At 40.4% G+C, this 13,734-nt stretch overlaps 1 long non-coding RNA gene across 1 annotated transcript; it reads left to right on the top strand.

Annotated features, from left to right (window-relative positions):
* The first annotated feature begins 2,699 nt into the window (after positions 1-2,699).
* On the top strand, positions 2,700-5,317 carry LOC137887993 (uncharacterized). Its single transcript, XR_011105089.1, has 3 exons — positions 2,700-2,888; positions 3,630-3,775; positions 4,588-5,317. It is a non-coding gene; the product is annotated as an uncharacterized lncRNA (long non-coding RNA).
* The last annotated feature ends 8,417 nt before the right edge of the window (positions 5,318-13,734 follow it).

Raw genomic sequence — 13,734 nt, forward strand, 5'->3', positions numbered from 1 at the left:
ACTCCACTGCACAGAGAAAATCAGTCTCTCTCATAATAGCTCTGGGCAATTTCAGACCACACAGAATGACAAGGGAATCAATTTTCCTGGTTAGGTTATAGATGGATTTTCTTCGCTCGGTCCTTTCATAAGAAATAACTGAGATGTGTTATATGAATTATTAAGAAATCTTCAGCAGTGTTACACGCTGAGCGCTACACAGCTTTACTGAAACCTAATGAATATTGTTATTATTACATATTCAGAGAGAATTCTTGAAATTTGCATTTGCTGATCTTGCTTTACATTTCAAACTTAAAGAAAAAAAAAAAAGAAAAAAAAGGGCAGTTGGAGTTATCTCGCAACACATTCATGTGCACTGAATATTAAATAGTGAATAAATGTCCTGCAATCCATCACGAGTTCACAGTTAACTTGGCTCGGCTGAATAAAGGCGAGATGGCGAGTAGATGGATCCAGCCTGACCTCATGTGGAGGATACCGAACAAGGCAGTTTACAAAAACTTCAACATATGCAAAGGGTTGCTGGTTTGCTTGTTTCTCTGATAATGTCAAAAGGTCAAATTCCCGTACTTATCCCTCAGTCTCTACCTTTTTGTCCATATGTTCTAGAGCAAGGCACTTAACCCCAAGATGTTCCATCGACGCTATATTTCCCCCTACTGCGAAGTAACGCAGTGTGTTTACAAAGAAATACGCAAAGAAGAAGTGAGTCAAACTGTCCGCTCTGATGCATCAAGATGAGGACCTGTATTAGGCTAATGAGTGCACCTCTTATTAAATACATCAACACACTTGTCATCATTTAGCACAGGGCTGGATAAGGACACAGCCCTGAGCAGGGGCACGCTAGCTGGCAAATGCTCAAAGCTACAAGGTGTTTGTCAAATTTCACCCACAGGTGCCTCGTCACAGTGACGTTAATTTTTAGTGATCGCCAGCTGGTTATTGACAGAACGCATAACCGCGTTGGACTGAACGTTTCCCTGAAGCGCCGATTGAACCAGACAGTGGACCGAGGCCAGCGACACGCTGTACGTATCACTGTGTGCCTTCTGTCAAACTATGAGTATACTTGAGCCGTTTATAATTAGAAAGAAACCTGGAAGCCAAAAACTAAATAAATCTATAGTGTTATATCATATAAGTAATAGCGGGATTATGAATGTATTCCACATGACTAGAGAATATGAAAATAAACACCTAACCGGTGTGTGTTCCACTGAAACACATACATCTTTTTGTAGACGCATAATTTCATAAATCAGTTGCTGGGCAAATATTTCCTTTAAACAGATTGCTGAGAAATTCCTTAACCATTTACCCTGCACTGACCAAATAATGATATTTTTGTATAGTTAATATATTCACAGGCAGTGGTGGAATTTCTTAAAATACAATTTTAAGATACTTGTTCTTTACTTCAGTATTTCCATTTGTGTGTCACTTTACAGAATACGTATACTACTCTATATTATACTATATACTGCTCTATTTCAGAGTCATTTATCTGACAGCAGCAGCCACTGGTTACACTACTTGTTTAAGATTTAACAAACAAAATATATAATCAGTCTTTAAAATATTCAAGAGTGCTTCATTGTCATCGTCTCCACCAACAACAATGCCGTCTCAATCAGGTGTCATGACGAGATATTGAAATAACAATATAAAAGTACCAAATAAACACAAAAAAACAAATGTAGAATTTCAAACAACAAAGTAAATACATTACATGCTGCATTAACGTGCTGATGTAATAATAATAATAATCCAGTGTTAGGCTATGATATAGGCATATAACGCTTACAGGACTACTTTTACTTCTAAAAGGTCTTTTAATCCTGCAAGAGGAAATGTGTCTGCTACAGCAGCATTATGGTGCAGGTAAGCAATCAAAGTAACAGAGTAAAAATACAAAATATTGAGTATAAAAATACACAATACATACAATAAAAATAGCAGAGTGAAAATGTTAAATTAAAAAAATACACAATATATACAATAAAAACAGCAGAGTAAAAATGTTAAATAAAAAAAATACACAATATATACAATAAAAACAACAGAGTAAAAATATTAAATGTAAAAAATGCACAATCTATTCAATGAAATAGAAAAATATGAATCAGAACCGTTTATTTTGGCAGAGCATGTTGCACGTTGGATGGTGCATAACATTAAACAGACAACACAGTGCAAAAAGTAGAAAATATAAAAAATGTACAATAAAATATAGAATAAAGTGCACAGACAAACAGATAACAGTACTTTAAACTTTAAACAAGTGTAATGTAAAAGTGTCAAATGTATTTAAATATGAGGGGATGTAACCAACTAAACAGTGCAAAGGTTTTGATATACTTGAATACTTTGACTTCTACTTAAAACTCATTTGAATACCAAACGTTCTTGAAACATTTTTTGTTTTGTCATTGTTGCATTTCTACTTTTACTTGTATGTAGACTGAAGGGTCACAGTATACTCCTCAAACCACTGTTTAACTGTCAACCGGTTGTTTCCTTTTAACCAGAGGCAGAAAAGACACCAATGTTGCCCCCTGCTAAGCATTCAACTTTTACCACAGCTGTAAAAAACAGCTGTGTTAAAAAAAATGGCTGACGTTACAAGGTTATATTCCTACATCCGTGGTCCAGGCTCACGGTGGGCGGGGCTATGTTGCCATGACAATGACGTCAATGTTGGTGTCGAGTAACCAAAGGTCAAAATAAAGACAAGTGAATGAAAACGGAAGGAAACTTAACAGGCTGCTCACAACCGTCAGAACACCACCATTAAAAAAACAACAACAACTCAAAAGCTTCAAACTAATGCACTGCAGTGGACGTCGACCTCAACCGTGGTGTTGGAATAACCGTTTCCGCCGGTAAGGAAAAACGTCAGCCAGCAGAAGGTTAGGGTCACAGGCAAGCTAACGGTAGCTGTAGCTATGTGAGCGAGCCAGCTAGCCTAGCCTAGCCTAGGTCGTTGGCTAACATGGAGCTAGTGCTAACCACATTACATTGCTTGCTGTGGCAGGCTGCCTGTTGAAGACAAAAGTTACTTTAAGCGGTTCGCTAGCGAAACAAATGCACTTAATGCAATTGGCGCTTGTTACTTAAAGCTACATTGCTATATAAAAGTTAGCTTCCCCCCCCCCCCACCCCCCACCCCTCCAGTGTTGCAGTCAGTCAGGAGAGGACACAGCAGCTGGCCTTGCAACAGTGACTGTTTTCCCAGCTGTGTAACTTCACTGACATTACAGTGACGTTACCGTCACACCGCAAACACTCTGTCGAATAACTGTTTACCTAAGCGTAGTGTTAGCAAACGTCATCATTAGCCATGCCATAGCAAGCTAGCTTGGTAATCTCTGCAAAGCAGAGGACTAAGTCCAGATAAACAAAGTTGTTTTTTGTTTCTGTTTTGTTGACTCATAATCCATAGAAACACGTGGTAGTTGCTCCTGAATCAGTAGACGCTTGGCAGTGAGCTTGCAGTTGAATGTCTTTGTGCGTTGTCATTGAAAGTCGTCCTCAGCATCAGCCATGTATGTCCAGTCAAGACCTTGCACAGTGCAATGGGAACGAGGTCAGGCTAACTTCTCCTCCTCTGCATTTGTTTTTAGGAAAATTCAAGACAGTGACGCCTTTTGACGCCTGGAGTCTGGATTCACTACGGACACCATCTGCGGCGGTGGCAGTCGGTGGTGTCATCAGGGTCAGATGGCCATTTTCCACCCTGTTTCCTACACCCTGCAGCAAGCCCACACAGGTTGTTTTTTCGGCTCTCAACTTTTAACTCATGTCTAGATCTCCCGTTCCTTGTTAAACATTGTGACTTTGTCTCCGGCTGTGCACACACCGAGGAAGGTAGTCCGGGGCTGTAAACATCCCCGACTGGAAGCTGTCTATCTGCAGAGCTTTCAGTCCGATGTTTGCTGCCGCTGACTGCCTCCAGCTCCACCTGCTGTGTCCGTGTACCAGACCTGCTTCTTTTTTTTCTTTTTTCTTTTTAAATCCAGATGTGATTTGTCTGTGAAGGTTGTATTGCTAGTTTGTAACTACAGGCCCCGTAGGTCGCGTTTGAACCATTTCTTCGGTGGCCTGTATCCTCAATATCGGTAGTCCGGACTCAGTTCATGTAAACATCCTACACTCAGCTGTAATCGGTCGCAGCAGAGGCTGAGAGAAGGTTGTTTACTTGAACTGGCTGGAAGTGACGCGGACGTAAAGCGGAGCTGAGCGAGTGGCGGCCGTCCGCATCAAGGTCATACATCGGTTGAGTCAATAAACAAACGACAAAAACTGAACGAATCATTTGTTCCTCACAACCTCTCACTTATTGTTCTTTTTTGAAATTGAAACCTTTATTTGTTTTGTTTTAAATGAATGTGAATTTGAAGACGTCATCGTTGGGCTTTGACAACTTGTTTCAGGTTGACATTTCATACGCTAAATGATTCATTGACTTAAGTAACATCATTAATAATAACCATTAGTTGCAGCCCTAATGAATAGCTTAATAATAATGAGATAGTGAGATAATAATAATAGTCATTATCTTGTTTCCTTGCTGCTTGACAGGGTGTGATGCTGTCGACGTGAAAACTATAAAAGCCAGCTTAAAGATGTGGACGTTATGGTATTTGTGTTCATGAAGTCACCTAAAATAAGACGTGTGGAAGATATGGAACCACAGTTTTATGTATTAATAATGGTGCAGGTTACCACTAGATCGTACGTAGTTGGATGAGCTGCAGTTCATCTCCATCCGATTTCCTGTTCCAGCCTTCAAATTGACCTCTTAAAACACAGCTCTAAAAATAGAGGCCCAGCTAAGGGCCCCAACAGTCTAATTTCTGGATTCATCCATTTATCAGCAGGAGTAGGTAGGTTAGTGAGGACAAAGGAGGAGTTTATTTTTACCATCATCATGTGTGGCGTCACATGTGCTGCTGCGACGAAGGACAAAGACAAAGGCTCGTGAACGTCAGTGTCTTCAGACCGTTCAGTGACTTATTATGTGACGTATGTAAGTTGTGTACAGCTTCAAGACTTTTTCTAAAAGCAGATTTAACATTTCATGTTTTGCACGTATGTAAGTGTCTTGAAAAAAATGTTGAAATTAATAAAAGTGAATATATCAACTTAAAATCTGAATCATGACTTTTGAAGTACTGTAGACCAACTGAAAATTATTAATTTATATGCTTAAAATATTGTATTTAGAAAAACCTCACGGTGTTCTGATAAAGCATCAGATGGGTTTGAAATGGTAAAAGTATGATTTTTTTTTTTTCATTTACAAGCAAAAAAGGCATTTATGTATGAATAAATATTTTCATATGTATGTTTTATATAATATGAATTATTTCTATGAATGATTTATTCACTTTCTGCATCATCAAGTGAACATATCTGACATTGACAAGCTTAAGATTTGATTTTCAGCATACAGCACATACTACAGACTCACCACTAGATGTCAGACTTGTGCTTCTGTTTGATCAGTAGTTCAACTCACTGCCGTTCCCGGACAAGCCCCCATACAACCCGTCTCAAAGGCTGCAACATAAACGGAGACAAGACAAGTGTGAAAGTATTAAACACACATTTATATGAGGAATACAAAAACTACACAAATAAGCAGCCGTGTCAGTCAAACAAGAGGAGTCTTTATATCGGTCAACATCCTGAAAGACAGAAAGGCGGCAAACAGGACACAGACCCCTCGAAGGGAGGGAGGGGTCGTCACAGTGAGTGACATGCTACAGCACTAGTGTATCGTCTTATCGTCCCCAAAGTTAAGCCCTCCATCTCCTCACTGTGCCTGAGGTGTAAACAAACACTGGCAGCCGCACACATCCTCTTTGGTCCTGTGACAAGATACAAGAATTCTGGGAAACGTTCCTGTATGAAATGCAGGATGTTGGGATTCGGCAGGAGCGGGTTTGGTGCATTACATTTACTTATTGGTTTTAATACAAATATTAATATTAACAGTATTATTAACATATATATACACAGTTGTGGTCAAAAGTTTACATACACTTGTAAAGAACATAATGTCATGGCTCTCTTGAGTTTCCAGTTATTTCTACAACTCTGATTTTTCTCTGATAGAGTGATTGGAACAGATACTTCTTTGTCACAAAAAACATTCATGAAGTTTGGTTCTTTCATGACTTTATTATGGGTTAACAGAAAAAGTGATCAAATCTGCTGGGTCAAAAATATACATACAGCAGTGCTAATATTTGGTTACATGTCCCTTGGCCATTTTCACTTCAATTAGGCGCTTTTGGTAGCCATCCACAAGCTTCTGGCAAGCTTCTCGTTGAATCTTTGAGCACTCCTCTTGACAGAATTGGTGCAGTTCAGTTAAATTTGATGGCTTTCTGACATGGACTTGTTTCTTCAGCATTGTCCACATGTTCTCAATGGGATTTTAAGTCAGGACTTTGGGAAGGCCATTCTAAAACCCTAATTCTAGCCTGATTTAGCCATTCCATTACCACTTTTGATGTGTGTTTGGGGTCATTGTCCTGTTGGAACACCCAACTGCGCCCGAGACCCAACCTTCGGGCTGATGATTTTAGGTTATCTTGAAGAATTTGAAGGTAATCCTCCTTCTTCATGATCCCATTTACTCTCTGTAAAGCACCAGTTCCATTGGCAGCAAAACAGCCCCACAGCATAATACTACCACCACCGTGCTTGACGGTAGGCATGGTGTTCTTGGGGTTAAAGGCCTCACCTTTTCTCCTCCAAACATATTGCTGGGCATTGTGGCCAAACAGCTCGATTTTTGTTTCGTCTGACCACAGAACTTTCCTCCAGAAGGTCTTATCTTTGTCCACGTGATCAGCAGCAAACTTCAGTCGAGCCTTAAGGTGCCGCTTTTGGAGCAAGTGCTTCCTTCTTGCACGGCAGCCTCTCAGTCCATGGAGATGCAAAACACGCTTGACTGTGGACACTGACACCTGTGTTCCAGCAGCTTCTAATTCTTGGCAGATCTGCTTTTTGGTGGTTCTCGGTTGACTCTTCACCCTCCTGACCAATTTTCTCTCAGCAGCAGGTGATAGCTTGCGTTTTCTTCCTGATCGTGGCAGTGACAAAACAGTGCCATGCACTTTATACTTACAAACAATTGTTTGCACTGTTGCTCTTGGGACCTGCAGCTGCTTTGAAATGGCTCCAAGTGACTTTCCTGACTTGTTCAAGTCAATGATTTGCTTTTTCAGATCCATGCTGAGCTCCTTTGACTTTCTCATTGTAGCGTTTGTGGGCGTTTGTATCCAATGAGCCCTATTTAAATGGCCTCAGAGAAGTCACCAGTTGTAGTCACTCATAATCACTCACAAGAAGTTAAGAGGCCATGCTATGAAGCTCATTTCATTGACACAACTTTCTAAGTCACCAAAATTGCTAATTCATGTTGCTGTATGTATATTTTTGACCCAGCAGATTTGGTCACTTTTTCTGTTAACCCATAATAAAGTCATGAAAGAACCAAACTTCATGAATGTTTTTTGTGACAAAGAAGTATCTGTTCCAATCACTCTATCAGAGAAAAATCAGAGTTGTAGAAATAACTGGAAACTCAAGAGAGCCATGACATTATGTTCTTTACAAGTGTATGTAAACTTTTGACCACAACTGTATATATATATATATATATATATATATATATATATATATATATATATATATATATATATATATATATATATATATATATGGTGCTATTCCACATTTAGAGTAGATTAACAGTGAAGGGTTGAATCCGAGCACTTGACTGTAACAACCAGCTATCATAACAATGATATGCAAAGAATAAACACAGAAAAAGAGTTTATTTACTTGATTAAAACCAATAATATAAATCAACAAATATCTCATACAATTACAAGCATACTACCTGAAAGCAACAAACAATCATGTGGTGAGGAATGTGTGTGTGTGTGTGTGTGTGTGTGTGTGTGTGTGTGTGTGTGTGTGTGTGTGTGTGTGTGTGTGTGAAGTAGAAAGCACTGAAAAACAAGGCGGATCCTCACTGCAGCAGTAAAGTACAGCAACTATATGTTCATCACACAGAAGCTCGACTGGCAAACTCAGACTCGTCCTTTCACTAATAAAAGTTCAGTTTACAGACTTCACTGTAATTGGTGGCGGATTTAAGCAAACCACCTTCAAGCTTTTGAAATGACATGTAGGTCTTTGTTTCAACCCCATGGTGAAGTCCCATCAACAAGAACTGAACTTCAACCGGATCCAGTATCTCGGATCCAGTATCTCTCTTCTCCCTGGTCTCCCTAGAATTCCTCATTATGACGCCAGCATGGCGGGGCGCTTCGTCATTAACGGGTAATGCATATAGTCCATCTCTCATCTCACACCGCTTATCCGGGATTGGGTCGCGGGGGCAACAGCTCCAGCAGGTGGACCCCCAAACTATCCCTTTCCCGGTGCCACATCAGCCAGCTCTGACTGGTGGGGATCCCGAGGCGCTCCCAGGACCAGTGTGGAGATATAGTCCCTCCACCTGGTCCTGGGCCTCCCTCGAGGGTCTCCTCCCAGCCGGTCGTGCGGTGTTCCAGGCAGCATCCTTACCAGATGCCCGAAACCACCTCGACTGGCATATAGTCCAAATCAATGTAATTAACACAATGACAAGAACAGACAAGAATCTGCTGCAGAGGGGAAATGTCTCGGTCCTCACCTTTAAAGTTTAAAATGTACCTTGGTGACATCACATCGACAACTAGTCTGGAAACCAGTCATGGTCCAGCATTCAACTGAAATTCAAGCGACGTGGCTACTTGACCTGACACACACGAGAGAAGAACTTTTGATGTGAAACCAATTAAATGTTCATCGATTCCAGAGTGTTTTTAATGAGGCACAACATGAATACACTTGTACTGTCCTGCAATCAGTCCTGCTCCATGTCCTTCTTCATGTGTTTTGACCACTAAAGCCTTTGTGTGTTTTACAACCAGTTTTAGTTACATTACATTAATTGTTGTTGTCTGATCCGCCCCGACTAGTTTTACCTGTCCCCCCTTTTAGCCCTGCTTACACCGGACCTCCTCCTCCATAGTGTACGTCCTCCTCAGGAGTGACATAAAAAAAACCTGCCGGTCTCAGCAAAGTTTAGCCGATGTTCAGCACACTTTTGAAAACTTAAGACACATCCAAAATGAAATAAATCAAGACAAAAGGCACGCACTCAAACTGTCGGAATTTGTTATTTGTCATATGAAAGTCTCAACGCTTCCTCCATTGCCACAGATGACGAGGCTTCCTTCTTGCAAGTTCTACCTGCTGTTCATCAGTTGTTTTAATATATTCTCACAGGTAGGTTTGGAGTATACACCCAACACAACACTTAAAAATCTGCGCTAAAAATAAATACACCGTTCAAGAAAAAATGATTCTGTCTGTATATATATGTTTATACTTAGTTAATATTCTTTATTTATTTACTTATCTATAATACTTGTTTTTTGTCTCTTGTTGGCACTATCCACTATCTTATCGTATCTTATCTTACAGCCACAGGGCGTTGTTTGGCCCAACATGAAGCAAAGGAGAATCAAGAATCCCCCGAGGCCTTCATGGAAAACAGGCATTTTGCTGTAGAACGGTGCAAGTGATCCATCGTGACCCTGACGCTATGACACCACATTGGTCCGCATGTATTTTGTAATCCTTTTGTTTTTATAAAGTGTTTTTATTTCAGATCTGATTGAAGCTTTTGATACCAGCGGCAGCTCCGTTTTGTTCACGTGGGGTTCTGCAGGGTTTGGTTTTAGGTCCACTTCATTTTCTGTCTCCACATAATCTCTCAATGGAATGAATCATTCAATCTCATAACATCTCTTTTCACTGCTACGTTGATGAAACTCAAAAGCTACCTGGCTTTAAATTCCTAAAAACCAGGCTGATGTAACTCATCTACACAACTGTCTCCAAGACAGTAAACACTGGTTGGCTTATAGTCGTCTTTATTTAAATGAAGACAAGACACAGATCTTTGGTTACCCACATCATACCGCTGTACTTCCACAGAGCCACAATTACTTTTCTGCCTATATCACACCGCATGCTAACAACCTAGGGGTGATAATCGGCCATTTAAGTTTTAGAAGCAGATAAAAACGCCCTCTGATCCAAGTCATGAGTCATTTATTCGCTAATATCATCGCCGGACCGCATCATGCAAATAACATGCCTCATGGGTTTATAAGACGCCACAGCTGCAGTGGTCAAAAATGTAATTACATTTCCTTCATTTACAATATTACAGGCTATTTCACTGCTCAGGTCTTAAACTAAATATTCAGCCTTCTCTTCAAGGGTGCTACCGGTAGCTGCCCTCAGGTGCAGCCCACACTCTTATCCCAGTGTTCATACATGCCTGCATAAGGTGTAGGGACCTCAACACGGGCGCCTCCCAACAATGGCATTCTACTTCACCTAAAGAAGGAGAGATCTAATACCAAAAAGAGTCAAGACACATAAACAAACACGCCCAGTTGGTTGAATAATGTAAATTAATTAAAATGACAAGCAAAACAAAGGCAAAACAGGCCAAACAGGCAAAACGGAGGCAAAATAGGCCAAACAGAGGCAAAATAGGCAAAACAGAGGCAAAACAGGTGAAACAGGAAAAAGATCATACTCTATGGTCCCCCACATCATACCACTGTACTTCCACAGAACTCATTTACTTGAGCGAATGTTCCTTTTCTGAAGCACAGCTCAAGTTTTTCATCCAGACGAAAGAAATCAACATAAATGGAAGTCATTTTTAAGAGAACATCACTTAAGTCCTCATAGATAGAAGAGTAAAACAAATGCCACCTAGATCACACATATGTCCTCCTCAGGAGTGACAGAAAACCTGCCAGTCTCGGCAAAGTTTAGTGGATGTTCAGCACGCTTTTGAAAAGTGTAATCAAAAATGAAATAAAAATCACGACAAAAGTCACACACTCAAACTGTCGGAATTTGTTACAAAACCACGTAGAACTGGTTGGTGGTTACATGCCAATATATGCTCTCCCACTGAAATTAAACTGCCAACAAAAGACACAATACTACCTCAAGATGTAATCACACCTCACTCTTGTGATTGTATGCCAAAACTGTTAATCATAATAAAGAATTATGTGTAGTCTATTTGACCACCGCTCCTGATTCATTTGCAATGAGACAAGTGGGAATCTGGATTAGATATGAAAGGCAAAAATGAGCCTTTTTTATTTATTCGGTTCAGGCCGAGGGAACAAATGGTTGACAGTGCTAAACATAACCAGCAGCTCAAGTTTAGTTCACTAACAATCGTAATCATGAGTAGTTCAAAGTGCTACTCAAAGTACAGAGAAAATAAAACAATAAAAACACATATGCAGACAGACAACTCTTAAAATAAAAGCTATGTCGAAGCTAAACTAAACCATTGGTCTGTAATGTAGTTGTTTTTTTTGCCAAACCGTACCGTTTCATTGTCTGATGGCGTTTGTCCCCAGGCTCAACACCTGTCTGTGGCACCGGGGCTGGGAATCTGTGCCATAAAGCATGTCACATTTCAGAGATGACCTGTGAAATTCGGATGTTGAATAAAGGATCTGAATGCCTGAAGGACAGTGGCGGACAGACCTATGCTCTCAAGCCTGTTCATTCAAAGCCTATGGGTGAAGAAGTAGCAACACTGCAATGTCGAATATTCACAATACAATGATTGAATAAAAGCATGTGAAATAACACGGTAGGTTTTAATGCCAAAACAAACTCAACTGTCGATGTATTGTAAGGCTCACAGAAAGAGAGCCATGTCAAGTTTAAAGGCACAATGCTCATTTCAATTCAAAAGGCCAAATTAAGAATGTTTGACATTAACTGTTCAGCGGTAGGGACCTAGAGTGCTATGCTACTGTTGTTCAGCGGTAGGGACCAGAGTGGTATACTACTGTTGTTCAGCAGAAGGTACCAGAGTGGTATGCCACTGTTGTTCAGCGGTAGGTACCAGAGTGGTATGCTACTGTTGTTCAGCAGTAGGTCCCAGAGTGGTATGCTACTGTTGTTCAGTGGTAGGTGCCTATAGTGGTATGCTACTGTTGTTCAGCGGTAGGTACCAGAGTGGTATGCTACTTTTGTTCAGCAGTAGGTACCTATAGTGGTATGCTACTGTTGTTCAGCAGTAGGTACCAGAGTGGTATGCTACTGTTGTTCAGCGGTAGGTACCTATAGTGGTATGCTACTGTTGTTCAGCAGTAGTTACTTATTGTGGGATGCTACTGTTGTTCAGCGGTATGTACCTATCCCTAGAGTGGTATGCCAGTACTTTTCCAACATCACACTGTATGCTGAAGGCAGAACTGAAAATAACCCTTTTTGTGCATCTTGTAATAACTTAATTTATTAAATTTAACATTGTAGACATTTTACACATCATGTAAAAACTAAAATCACATTAGTTGAATGTATGCTATACATGGCTCAGCCCTAAACCCAAGACAACTATTTTCTTCTTTCCAATACAAGGTTGTGACCACGCCTTTTATTCATCTGTTATTCAGTCTTATTTAGGCACTACTTGATGTTTAGGACTGCTGCATGGATAGTACTGGAGATGCCACTGGTCACTGTATTGACCCCCCATTCACTTGATAATCCCATTTTTTTTACACTCAACTTCCTCAAGATTGCTTGGATCAAAATCATGAATGCCTTTTACAAATATTATCTCAGGATACCCCAGAAATTATGGTTATATCATAATAAATTGTTTTCCCAATTGGCGTCATCCATCGGCTTCTGTGAAGACAGCTGTGTTCCAACAAGCGCCAGGGTGAGTTTTAACAACGACACACCTGTGGTTCACAGCTAAACTCAGATAGCTAAGGCTGCACAAGGATCAGGGATTTAGGAGTGGGCCCAAGGACGTATTTAAAGTGTCAAAATACAGTTTTAGCAAGACGTGAGAAACACTAAACAACAGTATTCTGAGAAGCTGCAACACCAGCTCTCAGCAAGTTATTCTGCTTCTGTCTGGAGATCTCTTCTCAGGTAACAGACTGCAAGCCCAAAATTCCATGCTTGACCTCATTGACCGGACAAACGAGCTGAACGAGTTTTATTGGTGCTTTGAAAGACAATGGGACGGTCCAGACCCCATGACCCACCACAACGACTCTATAGGTTTCTTATTTAAATACACTCGACACTTTTACATTACACTTACATCTCACTTGTTTATAGTCCCGTTATCTGTTCGTTTGTGCAGTTTATTTTATATTTTACTTTCTACTTTTTGCACTGTGTTGATTGTTGTTGATTGTTTAATGTTACGCACCACCCGTCATGTCAAATTCCTTGTATGTGCAACATACCGTGGCAATAAACGGTTCTGATTCTGACATTTTCAACACCTCCCTGGAGACACGCCTGCTTCAAGTCCTCCACCATCATCCTCGTCCCCAAAAAAAACAAGGATCACAGGACTAAACTCATAAAGTTTGTTAAAATATTGGTAGAGGCAATTTTGTTCTCTCCAAATATTGATGGAAATGCAGACCTATACGACCCTCCCTGGACACACCCCAACGAAACACAACTCCTCCTCAGAGAAGTTCTTGTTTCAGTCTGACTTTGTTCTCCAGATAACAAGATGTGGATGTACTGTCTGAGCAGGTAAGACAAACCTAAAACATTAATGCTTTT

This window comes from Cebidichthys violaceus, unplaced genomic scaffold (genome assembly GCF_023349555.1).
Source record: "Cebidichthys violaceus isolate CVI_PGR_0920_01 unplaced genomic scaffold, fCebVio1.0.p SCAF_50, whole genome shotgun sequence".
Classification (NCBI taxonomy): Eukaryota; Metazoa; Chordata; class Actinopteri; order Perciformes; family Stichaeidae; genus Cebidichthys; species Cebidichthys violaceus.